Below are 13,834 nucleotides of genomic sequence, written 5' to 3' on the forward strand. Positions count from 1 at the left end.
CCTATAAAATTGAAAGCCTGCAAGTAGGATTTGAAAGTTTGATGCTTCTTTCTCCCTGGGAAAGAGAAACCACTTTCTCAGTAAGTTCCATTTAGCAGGTTGGGGATTTTTTTCCTCTTTGTTATCAAAAGCCCACTCTTTACAGAAAGTGCAAAATACCACAGTTTAACATTAGATTTTCAAACTCCCCAAAATATACATTAGCAAATAACACCCACTAAAAGTGAAAGCTAAAAATAGATATGCAATAGTGCTTTGGTACAGAAAATAGATGTTCTACCTTTTCTTAGACATAAAATATACATCCAAGTATTCTCTTAAAATCTATTTGTGTTTTTTAAGACCTCTACAGAGATGAAACAGCCTGCAAAAGCAGCAGGTCTCCAGGTGAACTGGTTAGTGTTTCCATATTTCCTCAAATTATTATTTTCAACTTTTTTTGTTGTTGTTTGGATCAGACTTTTAATCTTTATGATACCTTTATATAAAGTCATCAAGAAAACATGTATTTCTATACAAAAAAATAATAGGTATCAAAATTAATTTTGGAAGTTGAGAATTAGAGCTTATATTGAAATAGAGCTCTAGTTTGCCCAGCTCCATAGTAAATAACCTACATTTTGTCTGGGACAGATTGCTAATGTAAATCCATTGAAGCAAAATCTTTTCTGTAAGTTGGTTACCTGGATAAGCTTTGAGCAGAGTTTCAACTATCTATGTATACAGGAATCACCATGGTCCAAAGAAATATTTTGTATTTAGAATGACAAAACTGTGGTCTGACTGGTAATTCAGCTTGAATTTCGTTTTTGGGGCATTTTAAGTTGCATTTTCAAATTTTTGGCGTTTTCATCTACCTTATGTCAGAGCCACTTAGCTGTATATATTTACTTTCATAGCAGGCACATTCATAATAATTTTTAGTGTTTTTTCACAGCTTCACAAATGCAATATCACCATAAGAAGGAATCAGACCTGAGAATGTGGAAAAATATGAGTACACTTGTCTGTGGGACGGAGGAATGATCCCACACTTTACATCTGTTATGTTTTTGACGGGATATGTTTGTAGATTTTGCAGTGTTAAAAATGAATTTGGTCTAATGGCTCACAAAGATTGATGCTGAGTATAAGCAATTGCCATATTGCAGTAATGTAGCAATATTTATCACTAGTAGATCTTCTATTCCGTCATAAACTGCCGTAGAAGTGGAAAAGAGACATTTTAGCACTCTGTTGTCACTAAATTCACAGAAGTCCATTTCTGTACCTCTAGTCTGCCTCAGCTACAGAGGGTCTTGCAATAGAGAAGTGACAGATTGGGCTGCAAGTGTGCATTAGTCATCCCCAGCCCTGGGAAGGAGAGGCACCTACTCTCTCAGACTGGAGAGATCTGTGATGCACTTGTCCTTGTGCCCAGGCTGGAGGACCAGCTCACTGCTCTAGAGCTGCTTACCAGCCTAGCAATAGGGCCAGTGATTCATAGAGGTAGGGATTGCACAGAAACACCAGCAAACCCATTGGTTTCAAATATCATAGAAACAGAGGCACCACCAGGGCTTTACTCTCTTCCCCCTTTCAAGTTTGCTAGGTACATAGAGGAAAGGGATGTAAAAATTAGCCCGACAAAGGCAGAGCTAAAAAACAGACCTGTGCCCTAAACCCCAATAGTGGCCTCCAGCAGCTGCCTACTGAAGGGGAGAAGCTGATAACCTCATAGCAGAGTGTCCCAGATCACTGTCCCAACCTCCAGGAATGTGAAGCTTGGACACTTCCCCAGTTAGGAAATTTTGCCTAACTTTCTGTAGCAATGATTGGTTAAATATACAGCCATGGCTCGCCCATACAAGCAGGCTTTGTTTCACCCCAAGTGTTTTGCCAAGCTAGTTGTATATCATTGTGAAGAATAACTGCATTTCCCCAGAGCTGATTTCCTATGGCACATTTTACTTAGATACTTTCTCAACACCCTCGCAAATATGTCATAGATCTAAAGCACAATCTCAGTTTCAAAATGAATGGGTCTGATTACAGGCATATTCATTTTGTAAAAGGTACAAAAGGATACAAATCTGCCTTTCCATCTCCAATAATGTCAAAGTAAGACCCTCTTGCCCTTTTATTTCAATCCCCGCAATTTGAAAATAAAAAAAATGACTTGATTATATGTTTTTGACCATTAAGTGTATAATTGCTTTTGTGTTTTGACATTTAATTCCTCTTACCAAAATACATGGTAGGAATTAAAAGTCAAATCTTTTATGTATTTGATGTACAGAACCTTCCACGTATTTCAATAAGAGAGAGAGCAGTGAAACCTCACGGCAGGTACAGTGAAGCCATCTGAAAATGAAGTCACTTTTATACTGGAAATCTGACCGTGGCCCCAGCTCTGCCCTCCCTTATCTAGGTCAATGGCTTTTCAAATCACTGGAAGGTCTGAATGAGTCAAAACCAAGCAAAACCTGCAGGACTTGACCTTTAAAATAGAGCTGGGATTATACTGTGCCCTCTCGGGCAGATTTGGAGATTACAGTCCAGTCTGAAAATTAGTTCTGAAAGCCATAAGACAGGAGTTGGCCAGGCACTCGAGTGTATTGACTTGGGATGGGATGGCAGTAGTAAGGAACACAGATCCCAGAAGGGAGGACCAGGAGCAGCCAGGCCATCAGGGGCTTGTCTCAGTTGGCCCAGGGCATCATCAGCAGTGGGGTATCTCAGTTGGCCCAGGGGCAGCAGGAGGACTCTGATGTTGAGAGAGAAAGAACTCTGGGGTGGTCAAAAGGTGTAGCTGCACACAATATGTTGCTTGTGGGTGTTTCATGTGGGTTTTATCTTCCTTTTGTCTCCACTTTCCCTGTTAGATTTTCTCACTTCATGTACTGTCCTTCCCTCTACTGCATTCTTCCCCCTCTTTCTCACAATTTTCACATTTCTCCTCTTCTTCTGTTCTTCTGTCTCTCTTTTACTACTTGAGCCCTTGATTTGAATTCTCTTACTCCTTTCTTCCCTGTACTGCATGCCAAATTCTCCATCTTTGCCTTAATTTGTGTTCATACTCATTCACAACCTACAGTCTGAGATTCCTTCTGACTGTATTTCCTTATGCTGGTCACTCCGCTGTAATTTATCCCCATTCTCTCAAGTTCCAAAGTGACTTGACCCTACAGCCATAGCTGGGATTAGTGCCCTGAGGTTCAGATTTATGGAGTCTAGTGCTGTCTGGAAAAGTTTTCTGCAATCTGGGAAGCGGACTCTGTCTGGGACATCAGATGAATTGATCTTGGAACTGCATGAGCCAGAAATGTTGATGGTAGGCAGTAATTGCAAACAAGAGCTCAGCAACACACTTCCCAGTGTTGGTATTCTCACTCACAAATTCTGTTGTGCCTTCACAGTGTTCTAACAAAAACTGCTCTTAAAGTAAAATTTGTGCTGTCTTTCTCCTTTTCCCAATGGCAGGAACACAATTTTCTTTCTTTCACCTCAGGAAGATGCCATCAACAAAGGTAAAGGACAATATAAAAGGTGTCCAGGAAGAGAAGTAAAGGGAGCCAGAAATAGCTGCATCAGGAAGAAGCAAGTCAGAGAGAGAAGGAGAGGAGGGGGAGGAGAGTGAGAGCTGATAGTATCCCCACACAACAGTTGTGTCACTATATCTCATGCAGACACACTTAGCTCCCCATAATGAAAGCAGCTTGCATTGCATGGGTGCCAGCCACACAAATGCTGGAAGTTGCCTCCCTTTGGCCATCATGTGCTTGCATTTTGCAGGGGGAATGAGAGAGCTTGGGGCTGTTCCAGACCAGCCATGGCTTTCAAGGGCCTCCTTTCCATGCTTCCTACTGCTGACAGGATTGTGAGCACGAAGCACTTTTCAGGTGGGTGGTAAAGGTGCATTTAGACATACACGTGTGTATTCATGCATATGCACTTGCACAGTTTTTCTCATCATTGTTTGCACAGGAAAAAGTTTCAATTTAAAAATTAGAAGGGAATGGAAAGCCCACAACAAGTAAATCACATAATTGGCCCAAACTCATACATTCAGGAAGGCAGATTTACAACAAAGAGCAGACTTACTACAAAGAAATGGATCTCATTTTTGTTAAATGAGTAACTGCAAGAAATAAAAGACATTGATTTATCATCCAATCTTTGCAGAAGTCTCTTGATAAAAGTTTAAGATCAGCCATCCTGAATCTCTTGAGTATGTTCATATGAGTAGCTATTTTACCCACAATTGGGTGCCATTTGAAAATTCTGTATTTTTTAAATCTGTTATCTTCTCAATTGACCTGCTTCTCAGTAGCCATCAACTCAAGGAGATGCTTCAAATTTAACAACATTTTTTTCTTTTATGATCATGCAGTTCTGAAATTGGGAGGTGCAAGACAGGTGCAAATTATTTCTTTCTTGCAGCTCTTATGGGGTGACCAAAGTCTTCAATAGGTCACCTTGGAGGGTACAGTATTTCAGAACACACTTGCATCCAAACAAGAGTACTACCTCATACTACTCATAAGGGATTCTCTGTTCACACCAGTCACCAAATGGTTTTGGGGTCATTCATTATGACCTTTTAAATATTTTTTTTTACGGCAATAATGTCAAACAACTACAGAATTTACTGCTGCTTAGCCTGAAAGGGAGATGTTTCTCAGAATGGGGAACTAGGGGAAGATGTTTTCACTCAGCTGGAAGCTTTATGGGGCAGATTTCATCCATAGTCCAGAATTAAATGTCAGGTCCCTTGAGATCTTGAAACTCAATGAATGTTCAGCCCCAGAAATCAGGTGGTGAACCAGAACTTCAGACTCTCAGAAACCAAACACTTTGTGCTTCAGAGAGATTTGGTTTGGTTTTATTTTTTCTCCATTTTTTCCCTCTTTTTCCTTAATTTTGATGGATGATGTTTTGTTCTGCAGTGAGTTTTAATGCGTGTAGCTGTGGAACATTTTCAATTGTCGCAAACAACAACAACAAAAAGCAATATTTCAATATTTCTCAAGAAAAGGCTTCAAAGGTTTCAGATCTTTTTAAAATGTTTCTGCTTTATTTTGACGTGGCATAAAAGTTTTGTATGCAGTCTCGCATCCGCTATTGTGACAGCTGTATTTAATGAGTGCAAAATGATCAGAAAAACATCCTTTACTGTGGGTTGCCATTGCCAGCAGATGACAGGAGAGAGGCAGTACTGTAATAACAGGAACTATGAAGTAGTTCATATTACTACTGATGAGGTATTTCTAGCTCAAACACCCAGGTATGCCTTTTGAAAATAATGCATTGGTCACATTACCTGATCGTTTCATCAGATTTTGTTTCCAAGTGCATTTTGAAGTAAAATTGTGCATTCTTAGCCTCAGGTCATGAAGTGGCTGGTTGCAACATATTATTTGGGGATAACACAGTCAGTTTCCATAAGATAAAGAGGGAAAGGTCCTATATTGTCTATAAATACCGGCCTTTCCATCAAACTAATGCTAAACATGAAATGCAGATCCACAGATATGCTAGGAATGAAACATTGCACAATACGTTTGATTTCTATTTTATATGCATATTTATTATCAGACTATTTTAGTCCAAATTGGAGAGAGTATAAAAATAAACCTAAATGGATTTGAAAGGCAGGGTATTTCTTTTTTCAAAGCGTCGGCGTTCCTGACTTCCTCTGGTGACTGTTAGCTTATCATGCCTTTGTACAGGAGATCTGAGTGTTTCGTTCTCTCTTGTGTCTCCATATGGTACCACTTCGCAGATAGTCTTCCTTTGGTCACAAGATGACAGTGAGAATGGATTGTCAAACTGGACCACTATGGCAATATACTCAGGGGGAGAAAATCCTGTGGGTGTTTAGAAGCTTTACTGTAAGTTATATTTGATTAACTTATCCTACTACTGACAAATAATTAGGTCAGCAATTAATTTCAAAATGCAAATGTGCTTTGTACAGGCCTTCGTATTTTAAGAAATTCCCTTTGTCTTTAGTTTCTACTTGTGTTAAAGTCTTAATGGATTTAGCTGAATGAAGAAACAAAATTATGTTTTCTGAGGCTTTATTTGCTTAGTTGAGTTGGACTTTTTCAGCAAATATTGACAGCAAGCGTTTGTTCAGAAATGATCGTGTGGGGTAGAATGTAATGGAGTAAGAAAACAGAAGAGTAATGATGAACCACTCATTAAAATATATATACATATATATATATATATATGTATATATATTCACATTTCTGCTGCAAAATATTTATCATTTATCAATATTTACCTGTTTCTACCTTCATGAAATAGGAACAGAAAGACACAGCAGATGGTCAGGAGGAGATCATTGTGACAAAGTTATAAGTACCTGCTTAAGCAGTCTAAGAAGCCACAGTACATCAGAAAAAAAGCCTGTACCTAACACTGATACAAGTATGTCTCCAAGAAACCTATCTACCAGCCTATCTCAGAGACTTTATTATTAAACAAACACAGATTAAAGGCTCAACCTTTCCCAAGAGAAGCTCAAGGAAATTTTCTGTTGACTTTAAGGGAGTGAGGAACCTAAATCTACATTTTCTGAGATTTAAATCATGCAATTTTTTAGAAAATATTCAAAATATGCTGCTGTAAACAAAATCAACCAGCTATCCTGATGTAAAATCTGAATGAATTTACATAGTTGGCAGAATTATATTAGAATTTCCTATGAGTTATTTTGCTTAAATACTTCGTTAAGAAGGAGAACAACCACTCAAAAATTAGGTGAGGGTTTTTCACAAAATATTTACTGACCTGAAGATGAAAAGAATTTTTTTTTTATGCTTAATGATGTAAGCCAATTTGGAAGATGTAATGGTTAATAAAGAGTCAAGTTTTGGGTTTTCTGGGCTTTTTTGGTTCAAAACCGTGCTTTCACCTCACATTGCTTTAAATTAGTAATGCAAATAATTACATAAGAAAAAAAGAAAAACTTAAAAAAATATAAAACCAGACATTGCATTTTCATTTTGGAAGGAAAACAGAGAAAGAAAGAGAATTGCATGGGGTCAAATGTGTCTCATGTACTTGGAAAAAGCTTGATTTCCACTCTCCTCCAAAAGATAACATCCAGGACCTCCTTAAGCAGCTCCTGAAGAACTTTGCAGGTTCCACTAGGTAGGAGCAGGCAACACAAGACTGAAGTTTGATTTTGAGGGAGAATCTCTCTCTCTCACCCCTTCAGAATTGTGGGAAAGAAAAACAGAACCATGCCTGGGTGCCAGAGGGCTGAGCCGTTGGGAGCTGAGCAGACAGAACCTTTCTTGTGAGATAAGGCTGTGATCATGCTGCTCAGCTGAACACTGGCACAGACCCCATTAAAGAATCACTTTTCAAAAAGGATACAGCTGCCTTCAAAAGTGTCCGAAGGAGAGGAATGAGGATGATCAGAAATTTGGGAAATGTCACCTGCAAAGAAATCTGAACTGGGGTGATTTCATCCGGAAAAAAAAAAAAAAAAAAGAGTGGACATAAAAACCAAAGACTTCAAATGTTAAAAGCCTTCTAGGAAGAGGCAGGGAAGAGTTTGTATTTCAGGACTACAGTCAGATGACAGAAAGTGACAGTACTGCGTTGAAACAAAGGAGAGTCAGGTCAAATGCTGGCAAAAATTTTCTCACACTGAAGACATTGAAGCTGTGGATATGATTGTTTATGGAGGGTCTGGAGTCCCCCCATTGAAGAGCTTTGAGAATAGGCTGCACAAGCTACTTTCCAAAATAATGTGAATGTAGTTTTTAGCTGAAAGCAATTCCTTAGCAGTTATTACATTTTTTTATTTTTATTTATTTTTAAAAAGCTGATGAAACTCTTGCTTTTGTGATAGCATAAAATAAACTCTTAAATTAATCTAGGGCAAGAAACACACTATGAATGCCCAGCACAGCTGCCCTTATGATTGACAGCAATTTTAGATGGGACTTATCTGCTGAAGCAGGATAGATAGAATGGTCTGCATGACCAAAGGTGAGTTCATTAAAATAACAAAACAAAACAAAACAAAATTAAAATTAAAATAGTATCTTTCTGTGATGAATTAGCTGGCTTAAATACTATAAAATAAAGTGAGTCAATATGCCTTTACTTTATCATAGAATTGAAGTATATTTAACAGATTTTAGAAGCAGAATCACTGTGACTGTGACCAAGAGGAAAAGTACAAGGCAGAGCAATCTCAAACTCTGTTCCAACATCAATGGCAACTTGATATAACAGCACTTTGGCAAAAATACACAGAATGCCACCTGTATAATGCAAGTTTGAGCAAGAATATTCTTTCTTTCAGGCAGTATCTGTATATTGGATGAAAAAAAGAAATCATAGAACCACAGAATCATAGAATATGCTGAGCTGGAAGGGATCTGCAATGACCACTGAGTCCAGCTCCTGTCCCTGTGTAGCACCATCCCCAAGAGTCACACCTGTATAACATTCACTTCACTCTTAAATTTAAAAAAGCAAACAAATGTTTCATGCCAATTAAAACATTTTTTTTTCAAATCAAAATGATCTCTGGAGTCCCCTGCATAAGTGTTAAAGTATGTAACACCGTAAAAAGAATTTTGAAATATTGTCACACCCTAAAATTAGGATTTTTCACATTATTTTATAAACACATTTTTTTGTCTCTTTTTACATCAGAGCATCCTCACTAAATATCCTAGTCTTTTACAAAAGCCTTCTGCTGGCTTCCCTTCCCTTCCTAGCAGCTCCTGTGCTAGTGTTTTCTCTTTGTCTCAAAAAGGGAGCGGCACATCCCGCCTCACACTGTTTGTCTTTCTCTCTTTCTGTCATCCTTGGGAAAGAAGAGATTTTCCTTATCCTGTAAAGTGGTGTCTGAGGATTTCCTTGTGGGGATCAGAGGGGCATTTCCCTCGGGATTGCCAGGCAATGGCTGAGGCCTGATGAGTATTTGTTTCTCCTGTCATCCCTTCTGAGGGGCATAATCCCAAGGAAATCAGTGGGGAGTTTTAATATGGACTTTGAAGGCCAGATATGCCTAAGAACTTAAAGATGATTAAGAAATTATTCTACTGATGTTTTCCCAACAATCCAGGGCTGGCTTTTATTGAAAAAATAAACCAAAATAAAAATGTCTTCCTTTGTTTTTCATTAATATCAGATGACAAATCTTAGCTTTTTCTTATAGCCTAAACCACACATGGCATGCAACTGCAAACACAGGTTTCAACTTCAGGTAAACTTATTATGCTAAATCCTCCCAGTGGTGTCATTTGGATCCCAAGTGTAGTTTTGAAGATGGCCTGATTCTTTTCTTATGTGGCTTCAACTCTAGTAAGGCTTGTTCATGTATGTGGAAATAGTGGTACAACTTTCTTTTTAAAATGAGTGAAAATCATAAGATTTACCAAAAAAACGCAAAGTTTGACTTCATGAAATCTTCAAACAAACATCTTATCTAACATTCTGCTTAGATAAAATTTTCTCTTTGCAACATAGTATGGATAGTATGGCATTATAAAAGGCTTCTTTTTTTTTTTTTTTATGACAAGGTAGAGTCAGACTCTAGACTGTCAGGTGTCATCTCAAAGCAAGTATCCCCTCTGCACCCCACAGCTGTCCCACAATCTGCCTTTGAGTGTCTCCCATCTCCTTGGGCCCCCAACATTTGGCACCCCTTTGTTTCAGGGGCCAGATCTCCAAACCAAGAAAGCAGATACAGACTCCAAAGGACCCATTGCCTTTCAGAACATGCTCTCAGCAGAGTGAGGAGTTTATTACTCTTGAAAATCCTCTTCAGCACTCTAAAATCCCCACTTGAAGTGTCATAACCACTTACTGGCATCAACATCCTGTAACAGCTACCACAGAAGATATTGAAGAGTAATGGAAAGAAGAAAGATACCTTAAGCTAGATGGCACATTTTAATTTTTTTGAGAAATAGTACAGTCAAACACAAGAGCCAACCAGCAGAGGAAAAAAGTAGGAAAACAGAGGGGAATTCATTACCTGGAAATAACACACTGGTCTGGGAAGGGAGATGAGGGAGAAGCTTTCTTTTCCTTAGAAAACACATATTGCAGCATCTTCATCCTCATAAGAAAAAAAAAGTATGAAACCTTGAGAGTTATTACCTGTGCTGCTCTCTTCCTTACCACCCTAGTCAGCCACCCATGACAACAGAGCCAGTTAGAGAGTCCCAACCGGCAAAAGGATTAAACAAGAAAAAAGTAAAGTGGAAAAATGCCTCAGGCCCCACACATGTGACTTCACAGCAAAACCTAGAGCCAGCCCTGAGGGGTCTGGTACAAAGAGTTAAGTAATGTGACTGTGATTAGGATGTGTGGAAATTAGAAACCCTCTTGTTTTAAGAAGGCAGGTTATCTACCGAGCCTGCTCTACACTCCTTTCAACTGAAATGTGGTGAACAAAGGCTGTCTGTAGAAGATGCTGTATTTTTCTACTCAGCCTATGTCACTTAGAGCTTTTTATGCTAGACTCGTTTTAAAAACTTCAATTTAAACCAACATGAAAGGTCCTTAAACAGTAAATAGCATATTATATCAAAAACAAATAGATTAAAAAGTGAACAACCATAGCCAGTATATCTCTTTCCAGAGGAGTTTCACTTTCCACACTAACTAAAATTCTAAGACTGGCAGATCTGGGCCAGAGGTTTGTAATGGGCCTTTTACTTTTTTTTTCTCCATCTCCAGAGATAAATAATCAGTTTTAGGGAACTGATAAAAAGAGACAAGAATGAAAAGTGAGTGTGACACATTTATGAGAAGGATTTTTCATCTGTTTCTTAAATACAGCACCTTTATTTCAGATTGTATTAAAAAAAAGAGATGGGAGAGCCAACCAATTTATGTTGTGCTGCAGTAGTGAATGCATATGAATATACAGAGAACAGCTTGAGAGAGACAGAAAATTCACCAAAAAATTTCCTGACAAGTTGAAAAAAGTTGTTATCATTCAAGAATCATTTATTTGAAAAAGAAATATAAAAAGCAGGCCACACGACTAAAGGCAGCAGAGAATAAAAACACATTGTTTCCAGACAAATCCCCATCAAAGACACATGACTCGGGACTCTGAAGTTAGAATATCTTCATATTTTAAATTTCCATGAGCACTTTCAAGAAAAGCTGGAGTTCTGCTAGAGGATTTGCTACACACTTTTCACTACTGATTGATAGCAAGGAGCAGCATTAGCAGTATTTTTCCCCCATCGCTCCTCTGAAGCTAATGGAGTCGAGGATTCGTTACTTGATCTAATGGCAATAGCTTTCCAATAGACATGCACAGAATCATTGATTAGTTTGTCCTCTTCTTGTTTGCGTTGGAGCACTGTTCAATTTACACCAATTAAAGAATGCTTGGTTTGTGTATTGAAGAATAATTAAGGGATGGAATTCCCTATAGGCTACTAAAAATGACATCTGACTAGAATGGTGATTACAGCATGAAGACAGCATTAGTATTTAAATAGTTTGACTGCTATATAAAATCATTACAGCACCTCACCATGAAAAAGAGCATTAGTTAATTTTGCCTATAACAAAATTAGTTGTATGTATTTGCCTGGTCACTTTAAGTAAATTTGACAAGGCTAATCTTAAAGCAAGCGATCCAGGTTTGGTGGATGGCACAGACAGAGCACTGTTTGAAAGCAATCTTCTTGATAGATATGTATATAATCTTCATCCAAAATACAAATACACACAAATGAGTAACAAGAGCTTTGTCAGAGATGCTCAAGTCACATGTAAACATTAAAAACACATCAGTTGCTAAAACTGAAAAGCCAGGGGTAACTGGCATGTTAATTATACAGCAATCAAGGTTTCACAAACCGTAAGCACACCAGAAATTCTTATTTGTCTGCCAATGTGGTTGTCAAACCTTTGCTTCCCTTTCTAGCACTGCATGGTACAAAGACTCATGGGACACAAACAGGCACCATGGAAGGGGTCATCCTTACTTGAAGGACTTCCCTGTGAAATATCCCAAATAATTAAAACTATTGGAGTGGCCTAGCCCATCCCTGTAATGTCTCTTTAGACAAGCTTGGTGGGTTTGGTTTTTTTTATTACAAGGCAGAAGTAAGGTTCATTCTTGAAAATACTTTTGAGAAAAGAGGAATTTTTATTCTCTATTTAAATTTCTCCATGCATATTAAACTCTATCTCCTGGCCTTAGATTATAGTATCTAGAGTAATGATCTATCCAAAATGTGACAGCAACATTACCGTAACATAAACTGCTTGGGGCCAACCCTGAAGCATATTTACATTTCCATAGCCTACTTAAATATGGTGTGTTTGTTTTACTAAACTTAGATACTGTAGTATATTTTATAAGGTCATCAGCTTGCTTCAAGACCTCATATTGCAGCTACTGTCCTTCCTATGAGAATTTATGCCGTTTCAATTGAAGGTTGTCAACACCCTCTTTAATTCAGCAAAGGGTTCTCTGTGAAGGAACATAAGACTTTTCCATTTAAGCCTCTAAGGGCATGTAGCCATGCTTATTAGCATGTGTACATTATGCAATGCACAACAGTGTCGAAGATGCCCAAGCTCCCAAGCCCAAGCTCCAAATGAGGTGATACATCTGCACAGCACAATATACCTTTATTTGCATGGCCCAGCACCTCTGGCCAATCTGCAGTGCCTCTTTGCAGACCAAATTGGTCTTTGGTGCCGTGATGTTCTTGTGAACATGCCTGGTTCTACAGGTCACTAATGGATATATTCACTGCACTGTATGCCATTGGATCTGCCCTAGAATTAGGTTTGGGACAGTACACTTCATCACATAGTATATCCACTAACTTTCCATGAGGTTTTGTTCCAACATTTTAAAAGTCTTCTGTTCTGGCTTTTGTTTTCATGTTGGACAAGTAGTTCTCACTTCTGTACCAGACCTCCTGTTGGGATCTCCCACTATAATCTGCCTGACTAGACCTTGGGCTTTCAGGAGTGAGACTAACGCTTTTTTTCAATGAATAATATTCTTTTGCAACAGGGCTGATATAAGGGTGTATTCTTCCCTCCACCCACGAGAAGAAAGTCCATTAATTTCAATAGAAACTCTCCATGCAGAAAAGGGAGAACTGTGCCCCAGGGAACATTCATGGAAGATTAATGGCAAGGAGAGAAAAGTGATACAGTACAGGCAGAACAAAATCAGAACCCACCACACAAATAAAACTGGACAAGGGTTCATTTTTTAAAAGTCAGTCAGAAACGGCAGGAAGGCTTTGAAAAAAAAAATCAGGGCTGTTTCAGTGCACTTTTGCATACATTGGCTTTCAGGAGACATGAATAGAAACCTAACAGTAACTCTTTTTTCGTACCTCCTTTCACAGGTCTCACTGGCAAAGAAGGATTTAGCACTTAATTCCTGTACTTTTATGTGGCAAATTAGGAATTTGCACCTTAAAAGGAAATTGCTTTTCAAACTCCCATAAATTCTGGATTTTATTTTTTTAAATGGTGGAAAACATTCCCTACGTTCATCCCAACACATAATAAATAGCACTCTCCATTACTGCTCCTCAGAAAGGTGTAGGAAACTGGACCTGGCCAAAAAGAGGTGTTTATCATTCCTCCTGAGGAGATGCTAAGGGTCCAGACCCTGTCCTTAACCCTTTTATCTCCTCAGTCCTTTTTAGTTTAGACTAGCACATTTGCTCTCTTTCTCAAAATCAAGTATCTGTTGAATAAAGCATATAACTTGAGACTTGGTTATTTGATGAATAGGGCCTGCTGGCACTGAATAGTCCAGACCAAATTTGGAACAAGAACAGAGTTACAATACGTTTTATTTTTCAGTTTA

The 13,834-nt window shown here is 38.4% G+C and overlaps 1 long non-coding RNA gene across 1 annotated transcript in view; it reads left to right on the forward strand.

The window, feature by feature from the left end:
• Positions 1-13,834, forward strand: part of LOC130258949 (uncharacterized) — a 138,209-nt gene that overhangs the window by 122,087 nt on the left and 2,288 nt on the right. The gene's annotated exons all lie outside the window — the stretch shown is intronic.

The sequence above is a fragment of the Oenanthe melanoleuca genome, chromosome 1 (assembly GCF_029582105.1).
Source record: "Oenanthe melanoleuca isolate GR-GAL-2019-014 chromosome 1, OMel1.0, whole genome shotgun sequence".
NCBI lineage: Eukaryota > Metazoa > Chordata > Aves > Passeriformes > Muscicapidae > Oenanthe > Oenanthe melanoleuca.